This window comes from Rhinatrema bivittatum, chromosome 14 (genome assembly GCF_901001135.1).
Source record: "Rhinatrema bivittatum chromosome 14, aRhiBiv1.1, whole genome shotgun sequence".
NCBI lineage: Eukaryota > Metazoa > Chordata > Amphibia > Gymnophiona > Rhinatrematidae > Rhinatrema > Rhinatrema bivittatum.
This window is the reverse complement of record NC_042628.1, coordinates 66,997,681-67,010,096: the sequence shown is the minus strand read 5'-3', so window position 1 is coordinate 67,010,096 and position 12,416 is coordinate 66,997,681.

Sequence of the window (12,416 nt, the reverse complement as noted above, 5' to 3'; positions counted from 1 at the left end):
CAAGACGTGGATGAAGACGTGGGTGGCATGCATGCGTGCACCATAGGAGGCCCTCAGGAGAAACATGGCAAGAGGTTTTGCCATTGCCATTCCCATTCCAGGGACACCGGAGAGAGCGGCCTACAGACGCGGCAGTAGCCATCTTCCCGAGGCTAGCTGGGAGAGCAGAAAGAAAGATGAGGCACAAAGGTCGAAGCCATCTGAGACCGACGGACGCAACAGTACCCCCCTTTATAGGGCCCCCTCCAGACCTCCTACCCAGTCTTGGTTTTTGAGGATGCGATCTGTGGTATTGCAGAAGCATCTCTTTATCCATGATATTTGCCAAGGTTCTCAAGAGTTTTCTTCAGGTCCATAATTCTCCCATGACAGGAGGTATTCCCAAACTCTGCTTCTCTTTCTCACATCAAGGATGTCTTCTACCTTGTACTCAATGTCTTCTTCTGCATCAATAGGTGTAGGTTCAGGTGTCTTGGTGGAAAACTCACTAAGGACTAGTGGTTTCAGTAGCGAGACATGGAACGCATTATGAATCTTCATCGCTGGTGGAAGTTTCAGACTGTACGTGAGAATACCCAGTCATCGGAGGATGGGAAAAGGTCCGACAAAGAGTGGAGGAAAATGAGCTGATGGTAGCTTGAGTCTTAGATGTTTAGTAGACAGCTAGACTTTGTCACCAGGCTGGAATTCAGGAGCCTTGCTGTGGTGAGCATCATAGCCTTTCTTTGCTCTTTGTCCTGCTTTTTGGAGCATCTCTTTAGTCTTACTCCATAGTAGTTGGATATCTTTGGTAGTAGATTGAGCTGCCGGGGACGACACTGAAAGTGGAAGTGGTAAGGGTGGTAATGGTAGTCTTCCGTAGACCACTTCAAATGGTGTGGATCCAGTTGATGTTGCTGGATGAGAGTTGATGGCGAATTCAGCCCAGGGCAACAGTTCAGCCCAATCATTTTGACGTGACCCAATGTAGGCTCGAATGAACTGCTTGAGTGTTCTATTCATTTTCTCTATTTGCCCGTTTGACTGCAGATGGTGTGCAGAGGTGAAGTCGAGAGAGATATCAAACTTCTTACACAAAGCTTTCCAGAACTTTGCTGTAAATTGAGCTCCTCTTTAGGAGATGAGTGCTTTGGCATATCATGTGGGCGAAAGATGTGGGTGATGAAAAGTTTAGCAAGCTCCATGGCTGAGGGCAAGCCAGGGAGAGCCACGAAGTGAGTCATCTTCGAGAAACGATCCACTGTAACCCAGATGGTATTGTTACCTCCAGAAAGTGGTAAGTCTACCACAAATTCTGTAGCTCTTATGGTGCTGGCAAGGGATGAAGCAGGCCCCAAGGATGTCCAGAGGGAGGTTTCTGAATGGCACAATTGGAACAAGAAGCAACATAGGCGAACGTGTCTTCCTTCATGGTGTGCCACCAGTAATACTTCTGTAGTTTAGTCAGAGTTCTTCATTGACCAGAATGTCCAGTCAGTTTCGAATCGTGAGCCCAAGCTAACAGTTTTTTCCTTAGGTTACCGGGTATAATGGTTTTGCCCGCAGGTACTGGATGTGTAGCTGACAGGATAACTCTCTTCAGGTCGATGATTTGCAGGGGTTCATCAGGTACGTCCTCAGAGAGAAATGAGTGAGATAGGGCATCTGCTCTGATGTTCTTATCTCCAGGGCTATATTTCAGCACAAAGTCAAATCTGTTGAAGAACAGGGACCACCATGCCTGCCTATGGTTTAAGAACATAAGAAAAGAACATAAGAAAATGCCATACTGGGTCAGACCAAGGGTCCATCAAGCCCAGCATCCTGTTTCCAACAGTGGCCAATCCAGGCCAAAAGAACCTGGCAAGTACCCAAAAACTAAGTCTATTCCATGTTACCATTGCTAGTGGCAGTGGCTATTCTCTAAGTAAACTTAATAGCAGGTAATGGACTTCTCCTCCAAGAACTTATCCAATCATTTTTTAAACAGAGCTATACTAACTGCACTAACCACATCCTCTGGCAACAAATTCCAGAGTTTAATTGTGCGTTGAGTAAAAAAGAACTTTCTCCGATTAGTTTTAAATGTGCCCCATGCTGACTTCATGGAGTGCCCCCTAGTCTTTCTACTATCCGAAAGTGAAAATAACCGATTCACATCTACCCTTTCTAGACCTCTCATGATTTTTTTTTTTTTTATTTTCTCTTTATTAACTTTTTAATATTACATCAAGAAAAACTTTCTCGATATGCATATATGTATACAGAGTATTCTTCAAAAATTATAAGTACTTAAACAATAACTAATCAATAAGTATACAATATTTAAGTCTACAATACTGATCCAAGAATAGCTATACCCTAATTATCAAATATTTCACATATTAAGGAGGAATAAGAAAAACTTAAGTAGACTAGCATCATTCAGGTGCTATATTTTAGCTATGAGATAGCATTTTCTCAGACATAATGAGGTTCAAGGCTGAATATCAGAAACTCCATCAGAGCCCTTTACAAGTTTATCACTCAAAAACTGGGTCAACTGTGAGGGTATATAAAACAAAAAGGATTTATCTTTAAATTTAACATAACATTTGCAAGGGAATTTAAGTAAAAAAGATGCCCCTATCCTTAAGACCTGAGGTCTCAACAGTAAAAATTGCCTTCTTTTTTTCTGTGTGGTCTTTGACACATCTGGGTACACTCTAACTTGCATTCCCATAAATTTCTCCAATCGATTCTTAAAGAAAAGCTTCAGCACCCATTCTTTATCAATTTCTAACGCAAAGGTAATTATCAATGTCGCTGGTTCCGCCTGGGCCTGGTCCGATGTTTCCAAGAAATCTGTTAAATTAAACCCATTTTTTGTTTCTTTTTCCCCTCCAGTCGCTCCTATCAGTTCTTTATCATCTAGAGATGTTAATCTATTGGGATCTCCTCTTCTCATCTCCTTAACTGGTTTATTTATTTATTTATTTATTTATTTATTTAAAAACTCTTATATACCGGTATTAGTAAGCATACATCATACCGGTTCACATTGTAACTTAAAGGCTGAAAATACAATCAACAGGGAGGGCAAACAAGGAGGAGTATACATAGAACAGAAGGCAAAGAAATTAAAGCATTAAGATTGTAACTGGCTATTTACAGGGTTATATACAGGGTTATATACAAGGCTTAGGCAAGTTACTTACAGGAGTCAATGTACTGGGGGGTTCAAAAGAAGTTGGGGCTGGAGAGGGGAGGGGGGGGGGGGGAGGAGGGGTGAAAATTACTCAGGGTAGGCTTGTCGGAAGAGCCATGTTTTAAGTTTTTTTTTGAACTTGGCGTAACATGGCTCCAGCCTGAGCGTGGTAGGGAGGGCATTCCATTGTTTAGGGCCTGCAATGGATAATGCACGATCCCTAGTAGAGGAGAGGTGGGCTTTTTTTAAAGGGGGAATGGAGAGGGTGCCTTTGTTGACAGTTCGTGTGGGTCGTTCAGTGCGTAAAGGACAAAAGGGTTCATCCAGCCAATTGGAATTGTGCGAGTGGATGGATTTGTGTATTATGGTTAAAATTTTGAAGAGAATTCGGGATGCGATGGGGAGCCAGTGGAGTTCTTTGAGTATAGGGGTGATGTGATCAGCTTTCCGTGAGTTGGTGATGACCCTGGCGATGGCATTTTGGAATATTTGTAAGGGCTTGGTAGTGGAGGAGGGTAGACCAAGGAGGAGTGCATTGCAGTAGTCCAGCTTTGAGGAAAGGGTGGCTTGGATAACGGTGCGGAAATCGTGATAGTGGAGGAGGGGTCTGAGTTTCTTCAAGATATGGAGCTTGAAGAAACCTTCTTTGAGTGTGGAGTTGATCTGTTTTTTCAGATTGAGTTGTTGATCTATGATTACCCCAAGGTCTCTTACAGTGGGTTGGGGCGTCATGATGCTGAAAGCTGGGTTGTTGGAGATCAGGGGTTTAGGAGGGAGGTGAGGGGAGATAAGGAGCAGCTCTGTTTTGGAGGAGTTTAGTGCGAGGTGGATGTTGGTGAGGAAGTCATTTATGTTGGCAAGACATGTGTTCCAGAAGACAATGGCATCTGAGAGAGAGTTGTGAATGGGAATGATGATTTGAACGTCATCTGCATAGAGGTAGAATTTGAGGCCGAGGTCTGTGAGGAGCTGACATAGAGGTGTGAGATAAATATTGAAGAGGGTAGAGGAGAGAGAGGAGCCTTGGGGGACACCTTGAGACAGGGGGTAGAGAGTGGAGTTGGCGTTTCCTATCTTGACGGAAAACTTTCGGTCAGATAGGTAGGATTTAAACCATAGCAGGGCCAGGCCTGAGATGCCTATTTCGGTTAGACGGTTGATGAGGAGGTTGTGATTGATAGTATCAAAGGCCGCTGAGATGTTGAGGAGGGCTAGGAGGTAACAGTTGCCTCGGTCCATGCCTATGAGTAAGTGATCTGTGAGGGAGAGCAGGAGGGTTTCTGTATTAAGGTATTTACGGAAGCCGTATTGGGCTGGATGCAGAATATTATTGCTTTCTAGATATTCTGTAAGTTGGATGTTTACGATCTTTTCCATAATTTTGGATAGGAAGGGCAGGTTAGAGATAGGGCGGAAGTTGGCGGGGTCTTTGGGGTCTAATGCTGGTTTTTTTTAGGAGGGGCTTAACAATTGCTTGTTTGAGGGCATCTGGGACAGAGCCTGAAGAGAGGGAGGAGTTTATGATGTTTGCGATGGGTTTGGATATAGTATTCGGGATGGAGAGGAGGGATTTTGTGGGGATGGTGTCTGAGGGATGGGATGCTGGTTTGAGTTTTCTGAGAATAGATTCCACTTCTTTAGAAGAAGTAAGGTCGAGGGATTGGAGGGTGGGTGAAGTGGGGGTTTGGAGGGTGGGTGTAGTGGGGGAAGGTTGAAGGGAGGGGGAAAGGGAGGTAGATGGAGAAGGGTGCTGAAATCTGCGGAGGATGTTGGTGATTTTTGCGAGGAAATACTGGGCGATTTCTTCGCTCTTGGCGGTGGCTTCATTCTCTGGGATGGCGGGCTGGGAGGATTTGGTGAGGTTGGCAACATAGTTGAAGAGGGCTTTCGGGTTGTACATGTATTGGTGAATCTTAGATGAGTAGAAGTCTCTTTTAGTTTTGAGGGTGGTTATTCTATATTGGTGAAGGGTGGTTTTGAAGCTTGAGGCGAGTTGAGGTGAGGGGGCTTTACGCCAGAGTCTCTCTCGCTGCCTGAGGGTATTTTTTAGGGATCTTAATTCTGTCGTGTACCATGGTTGATGTTTTTTTGTGGGTTGGGTGATGTTACGTCTGGAGATGGGGCATAATTTGTCAGCAATTTCAAGAGTTATGCTGAACCAGGATTTTATGGCATTTTCTGGACTGGAGCAGTCAAGGCTAGTAGAGGCGTTGGAGATGGCAAGAGCCAGTTCATCTCCTGAGCAGGGTTTCCTAAAGGTGAAGGTGGTGTTGTTTGAGGGAGTAGGGGTAGTGGGGAAGTTAAGGGGGAGTAGGGTTTTTATGAGGAAGTGGTCTGACCAGGGTACAGGGGAGCAGGTGGGAGGGTGGGATGGTAGGAAGCAATGGTTGATGAATATGAGGTCAAGAGAGTGACCAGCTTGATGGGTGGGGGAGGCAACAATTTGTCTAAGGCCTAAAGCTTGGAGTGCGGTGAGGAATGTTTCACAAGAAGGGGTAAGGGGGGTGGCATCGACATGGAGGTTGAAGTCTCCTAGTATGATGGAAGGGATTTCAATGTTAATGTTGGCAGATAGGAATTCAATTAAGGGGGAGGGATCCCGTTCGATGGAGCCAGGGGGGGCATAAATAAGACAGATCTGTAGTGAGGGGGACTTGAAGAGGCCAATTTCTAGTTTGGAGGGTGAGGTGGTGTTGGAGAGTTTGAGATTAAGGTGTTTCTTGAAGGCTAGGAGGATGCCACCTCCTCTTTTCTTAGGTCTTGGAATGGATAGGAATTCGTAGGAGTGGGTCGGTAGCTGGTTCAGGAGGACAATGTCTGTTTCTTTGAGCCAGGTTTCCGTGATCGCGCAGATGTCTGGCTTGGTATCAGTGAGGAGGTCATTTAAAATGGGGGGTTTTTTAGAGAGAGATTGGGCGTTGAACAGAATGATAGAGAGGGTAGTGAGTCCTAGGAATTGGTTGAGGGGGTTCGTGAGAATAGGGAGGAGGGACTTGTAAGAGGGGGTTGGTCGGGGGGGAAGGGAATGGGGGCGTCTGTTGTGAGGGAGGTGGATGCGGCTGAGTTGTGCAGTCATAGTGGTTGAGGAGGCAGGAGGTAGAGGGAGGGAGAAAAGGTAGGTAGGATGGATACTGAGTAGGGATAGGTCAGTACAGGGCAGGGATTAAGGTATCAGGGAGTTTAGATGAGGGAAAGGGCACAATGCTGATAAGGTAGTGCAAATGGTATAAATAGTATAACATGCAGGTTAGACAATACGGATTATTCATATTAGATAATATGCAGATAAAAGCAGTTATTACAGGATAGAGCATTTCGAGGTGATAGGATGGCTGGTATGGCTGGGGGGAGTAGTCCAATAGCTGGAGGCAGGCTCACGAACTCCTGTGAGGGAGGAGATAGGTTCTATGGGGAGGTGCCTACTCACTCCGAGGGTCCTGGAGCCGGGTGGGTCTTGACTGAGGGCTGGCAGGTAGGTAGCGATGCTTCGGGGTCCAAAGGGACTGCTGATCGAGTAAGGACGGTCCGAGTGGTGCTTCAGGGGTCTTCCGGGATCCTTCAGGGCAGTCCGAAAGGGCTGCACGAAGGGGTGCACAAAGGAGCTGGCCCCTTTGTTGCGCTCCTTCGGCGCGCGACGCTAGGCGCACGACGCCGGGGAGAGCAGGGGTTTAAATACCCCGCCGGTCGCACCCCTGACGTCACTGCTGCGACGGCGTCGTGGGCGGTTCTTCCTGGTTGCTGCCGGTTCGGGGCGAGGGCTTGGGGCCAGGCGCGTGGTCGGCTGGAGGCGGGTGCTCGCGGATCGTGGCCGGCAGGAGGCAGCGGCAGGGGCTCGTGGCCCGGATCGTCGTCTGCAAGAACGGGTGGCTCACGGTTGTGCAGGTAGGTGAATGGCTAGATGGCTGGTGATTGAAGGTCGGTGATCGGCGAGGGGGCCCGCTCGGGGCAAGCGGAACAAGAGGCCTTGCCCCGACGGGCTTCAGTGCCGATCGCGCAGGCCAAGTTCACCGCAGGATCGCCGCTGGATCACCAAGGATGCAAGAGGAAGCAGTCGGGGAGAGCAGGGGTTTAAATACCCCGCCGGTCGCACCCCTGACGTCACTGCTGCGACGGCGTCGTGGGCGGTTCTTCCTGGTTGCTGCCGGTTCGGGGTGAGGGCTCGGGGCCAGGCGCGTGGTCGGCTGGAGGCGGGTGCTCGCGGATCGTGGCCGGCAGGAGGCAGGGGCAGGGGCTCGTGGCCCGGATCGTCGTCTGCAAGAACGGGTGGCTCACGGTCGTGCAGGTAGGTAAATGGCTAGACGGCTGGTGATTGAAGGTCGGTGATCGGCGAGGGGGCCCGCTCGGGGCAAGCGGAACAAGAGGCCTTGCTCCGACGGGCTTCAGCGCCGATCGTGCAGGCCAAGTTCACAGCAGGATCGCCGCTGGATCACCAAGGATGCTCGAACAAGTGGTGGAATTTGCTCTTGTTTCACTTTCAAAGTCTCTGTCAGATATTTATTAAAGATATCTCTAGGCAACATATATGGAACTTTCGGGAAGTTCACCAACCGTAGATTTTTATTTTTTAAAGTGTTCTCCAAGTTTTCTATTTTACCAAGTAATGCCAGGTTATCTTTTACCATTAACTCATGCTTGATTTTAATAGATTCCAATAATGGTAATTTCTCAGCATCATGTTGGTGTAATACCTTAACAGTATTTTCTAGCATTTTAATACGACCTTCATGATTTTGAATATTAGTTACTAAAGGCTCTGTCCATTCAATAACTAAATTGCCAAGTCTCTCCATCGCTTCCCACAGAGTTTCCAGCGTAATCTGAGATGGCTTTTGTAATGAGAAAGTAGAAATAGACACACTTAACTGCTGGGGCGTCGATGAGCTTTCCGGCATACTCCGCCCTGTTAATCCTCTGTCTGGGCTGCCTGAGGCCGCTTCTAGCCCTCCGGGGTGATCTTCAATGCTGTCCTCTCCCAGGTCGAGACTCCCTGGCCGGCTGCACTCGGCGGCTACTTCGGCTCGCGTTGCTTCCGGGTCTCCATCCGGGTTTCGCAGCGACGCTGGATTCCTCGGCGCTTCTCTCATCATCGGGGAAAGGGTAGTTTCTGAGTCCGGTAAGGAACTTGCTTCCTCCATTTCAGTTCCTATTTCCTGTTGCTCTCCTCCCGATGTCGAAGCAACCCTTAGAATGTGGGCATCCATCGGGCCAGTTTTCGGTGTCTCAGGGATATCCCCAGGGAAGGTTTTCTCCCTGGCTCGCCGTTTTCTGGCCGAATGGGGCATATTAACAAGGTAAACTTTAGGAAAATCATCAAAGGTAAGCACCCCACGCTCTCGATGCTAGCACTCCGGCGCCATCTTGGATCCGAGCCTCTCATGATTTTAAACACCTCTATCATATCCCCCCTCAGTCATCTCTTCTCCAAGCTGAAAAGTCCTAACCTCTTCAGTCTTTCCTCATAGGGGAGTTGTTCCATTCCCCTTATCATTTTGGTAGCCCTTCTCTGTACTTTCTCCATCGCAATTATATCTTTTTTGAGATGCGGCGACCAGAATTGTATACAGTATTCAAGGGGCGGTCTCACCATGGAGCGATACAGAGGCATTATGTCATTTTCCGTTTTATTCACCATTCCCTTTCTAATAATTCCCAACATTCTGTTTGCTTTTTTGACTGCCGCAGCACACTGAACCGACGATTTCAATGTGTTATCCACTATGACACCTACATCTCTTTCTTGGGTTGTAGCACCTAATATGGAACCCAACATTGTGTAATTATAGCATGGGTTATTTTTCCCTATATGCATCACCTTGCACTTATCCACATTAAATTTCATCTGCCATATGGATGCCCAATTTTCCAGTCTCACAAGGTCTTCCTGCAATTTATCACAATCTGCTTGTGATTTAACTACTCTGAACAATTTTGTGTCATCTGCAAATTTGATTATCTCACTCGTCGTATTTCTTTCCAGATCATTTATAAATATATTGAAAAGTAAGGGTCGACTTCAGTGCCGGGAAAAATAGTGGAAGCTATTCTCAAGAAGAAAATTGTAAAGCATATAGAAAGACATGATTTAATGCAACATGAATTTACCCAAGGGAAGTCTTGCCTAACAAATCTGCTTCATTTTCTTGAAGGGGTTAATAAACATGTGGATAAAGGGGAACCGGTAGATGTAGTGTATTTGGATTTTCAGAAGGCGTTTGACAAAGTCCCTCATGAGAGGCTTCTACGAAAACTAAAAAGTCATGGGATAAGAGGCGATGTCCTTTTGTGGATTACAAGCTGGTTAAAAGACAGGAAACAGAGAGTAGGATTAAATGGTCAATTTTCTCAGTGGAAAAGGGTAAACAGTGGAGTGCCTCAGGGATCTGTACTTGGACCGGCGTAAATCAAGACTTACGCCAGGAACAATGCCATCTAACATTCAGAAAAAAACTTAAAACCTGGCTGTTCACACAAGCTTACCATTGAAGGAACCCATTTCGACCAACTCTGTCTCTCACCCTACAACCCACCCTTATCCCTCCCCCCCTCTCACCTCCCCTCCACTCCTCCCACCAGACATACCATGTAAATAACCGCTGAGTATAAATCTATGTTTTTGTATTACTAATTTATTGTTTTTGTTGATTATATTTATCACTCATTACTGTTATAGTTTAATTCTGCCCTATCTTCCGTCTTCCATGTTTTTACGCTCCCTGTTTTAATGTAACTTGTCATTTCTACCTAGATGTTAATTGGTTTCCCCCTGTTCCATTGTACACCGGTACGATAAGACCTGGTCTTGAGTATCGGTATAGTAAAAGAAGTTAAATAAATACATAAATAAATGTAGTGTATTTGGATTTTCAGAAGGCGTTTGACAAAGTCCCTCATGAGAGGCTTCTACGAAAACTAAAAAGTCATGGGATAGGAGGCGATGTCCTTTCGTGGATTACAAGCTGGTTAAAAGACAGGAAACAGAGAGTAGGATTAAATGGTCAATTTTCTCAGTGGAAAAGGGTAAACAGTGGAGTGCCTCAGGGATCTGTACTTGGACCGGTGCTTTTCAATATATATATAAATGATCTGGAAAGGAATATGACGAGTGAGGTTATCAAATTTGCAGATGATACAAAATTATTCAGAGTAGTTAAATCACAAGCAGACTGTGATACATTGCAGGAGGACCTTGCAAGACTTGAAGATTGGGCATCCAAATGGCAGATGAAATGTAATGTGGACAAGTGCAAGGTGTTGCATATAGGGAAAAATAACCCTTGCTGTAGTTACATGATGTTAGGTTCCATATTAGGAGCTACCACCCAGGAAAAAGGTCTAGGCATCATAGTGGATAGTACTTTAAAATCGTCAGTTCAGTGTGCTGCAGCAGTCAAAAAAGCAAATAGAATGCTAGGAATTATTAGGAAGGGAATGGTTAATAGAACGGAAAATGTCATAATGCCTCTATATCGCTCCATGATGAGACCACACCTTGAATACTGTGTACAATTCTGGTCGCCGCATCTCAAAAAAGATATAATTGCGATGGAGAAGGTACAGAGAAGGGCAACCAAAATGATAAAGGGGATGGAACAGCTTCCCTATGAGGAAAGGCTGAAGAGATTAGGGCTGTTCAGCTTGGAGAAGAGACGGATGAGGGGGGATATGATAGAGGTCTTTAAGATCATGAGAGGTCTTGAACGAGTAGATGTGACTCGGTTATTTTCACTTTCGAATAATAGAAGGACTAGGGGGCATTCCATGAAGTTAGCAAGTAGCACATTTAAGACTAATCGGAGAAAATTATTTTTCACTCAACGCACAATAAAGCTCTGGAATTTGTTGCCAGAGGATGTGGTTAGTGCAGTTAGTGTAGCTGGGTTCAAAAAGGTTTTGGATAAGTTCTTGGAGGAGAAGTCCATTAATGGCTATCAATCAAGTTTACTTAGGGAATAGCCACTGCTGTTAATTGAATCAGTAGCATGGGATCTTCTTAGTGTTTGGGTAATTGCCAGGTTCTTGTGGCCTGGTTTTGGCCTCTGTTGGAAACAGGATGCTGGGCTTGATGGACTCTTGGTCTGACCCAGCATGGCAATTTCTTATGTTCTTATGATAAGTTAGAATTTTTTAGCTCAGGTGAGTTTTTAGTTACAGGCACTTGGACTACTTTTCTAATTATTGGAACCTCACTGTTGGGATGCCCTAATTCTAATGCATCATTAGTATCCTTTAAAGATACCTCTCTCCGAACAATGCTCTGCTGAGCGACTGTCGGCTTTCCCCTTTGTTCTAGTTTACAAGCTGCTCTATCTCCTTTTTAAAGTTTAGTGCCAGCAGTCTGGTTCCACCCTGGTTAAGGTGAAGCCCATCCCTTCGGAAGAGACTCCCCCTTCCCCAAAAGATTCCCCAGTTCCTATCAAAACTGAATCCCTCTTCCTTGCACCATCGTCTCATCCACGCATTGAGACTCCGGAGCTCTGCCTGCCTCTGGTGACCTGTGCGTGGAACAGGGAGCATTTCAGAGAATGCTACCCTGGAGGTTCTGGATTTAAGCTTTCTACCTAAGAGCCTAAATTTGGCTTCCAGAACCTCCCTCCCACATTTTCCTACGTCTTTGGTGCCCACATGTACCAGGACAGCCGGCTCCTCCCCAGCACTGTCTAAAATCCTATCTAGGTGACGCATGAGGTCCGCCACCTTCGCACCAGGTAGGCATGTTTAGGCGCTGAGCATGACGGAGGTACTCCAGATTTTTGTGATCCGTGAAAAAAGTGATCTGATATTGTGCACCTTCAAGCCAGGTGCGCCACACTTTGAACACCATCTTTATTGCCAGTAGTTCTTTATCCCCAATGCCGTAGTTCTTCTCCGCTGCCGAGAAGTGTCGGGAGAAATAAGAACATGGATGCAAGATCTTAGAGTCACTGGACTGGCTTGGCACGGCCCCATCGCCTACATCTGAGGCATTGACTTCCATGATGAAGGGTCGTGTCGGATCCAGATGGCGGAGGCATGGCTTACTCGAGAAGGTGTCTTTCTGTTTCTGAAATGCTGTCACGGCTTCCGTAGACCAATTGGCGATGTTGGCACCTTTCTTAATCATTGCTGTTAGTGGAACAGTTAGTGAAGAGTAATTCTTGATGAATGTTCCGTAGTAGTTGGTGAATCCCAGAAATCGTCTAAGAGCCTTTAGACCAATCGGTTGTGTCCATTTTTGAATGCTCTCAAGCTTCTGTGAGTCCACAGTCTTTGC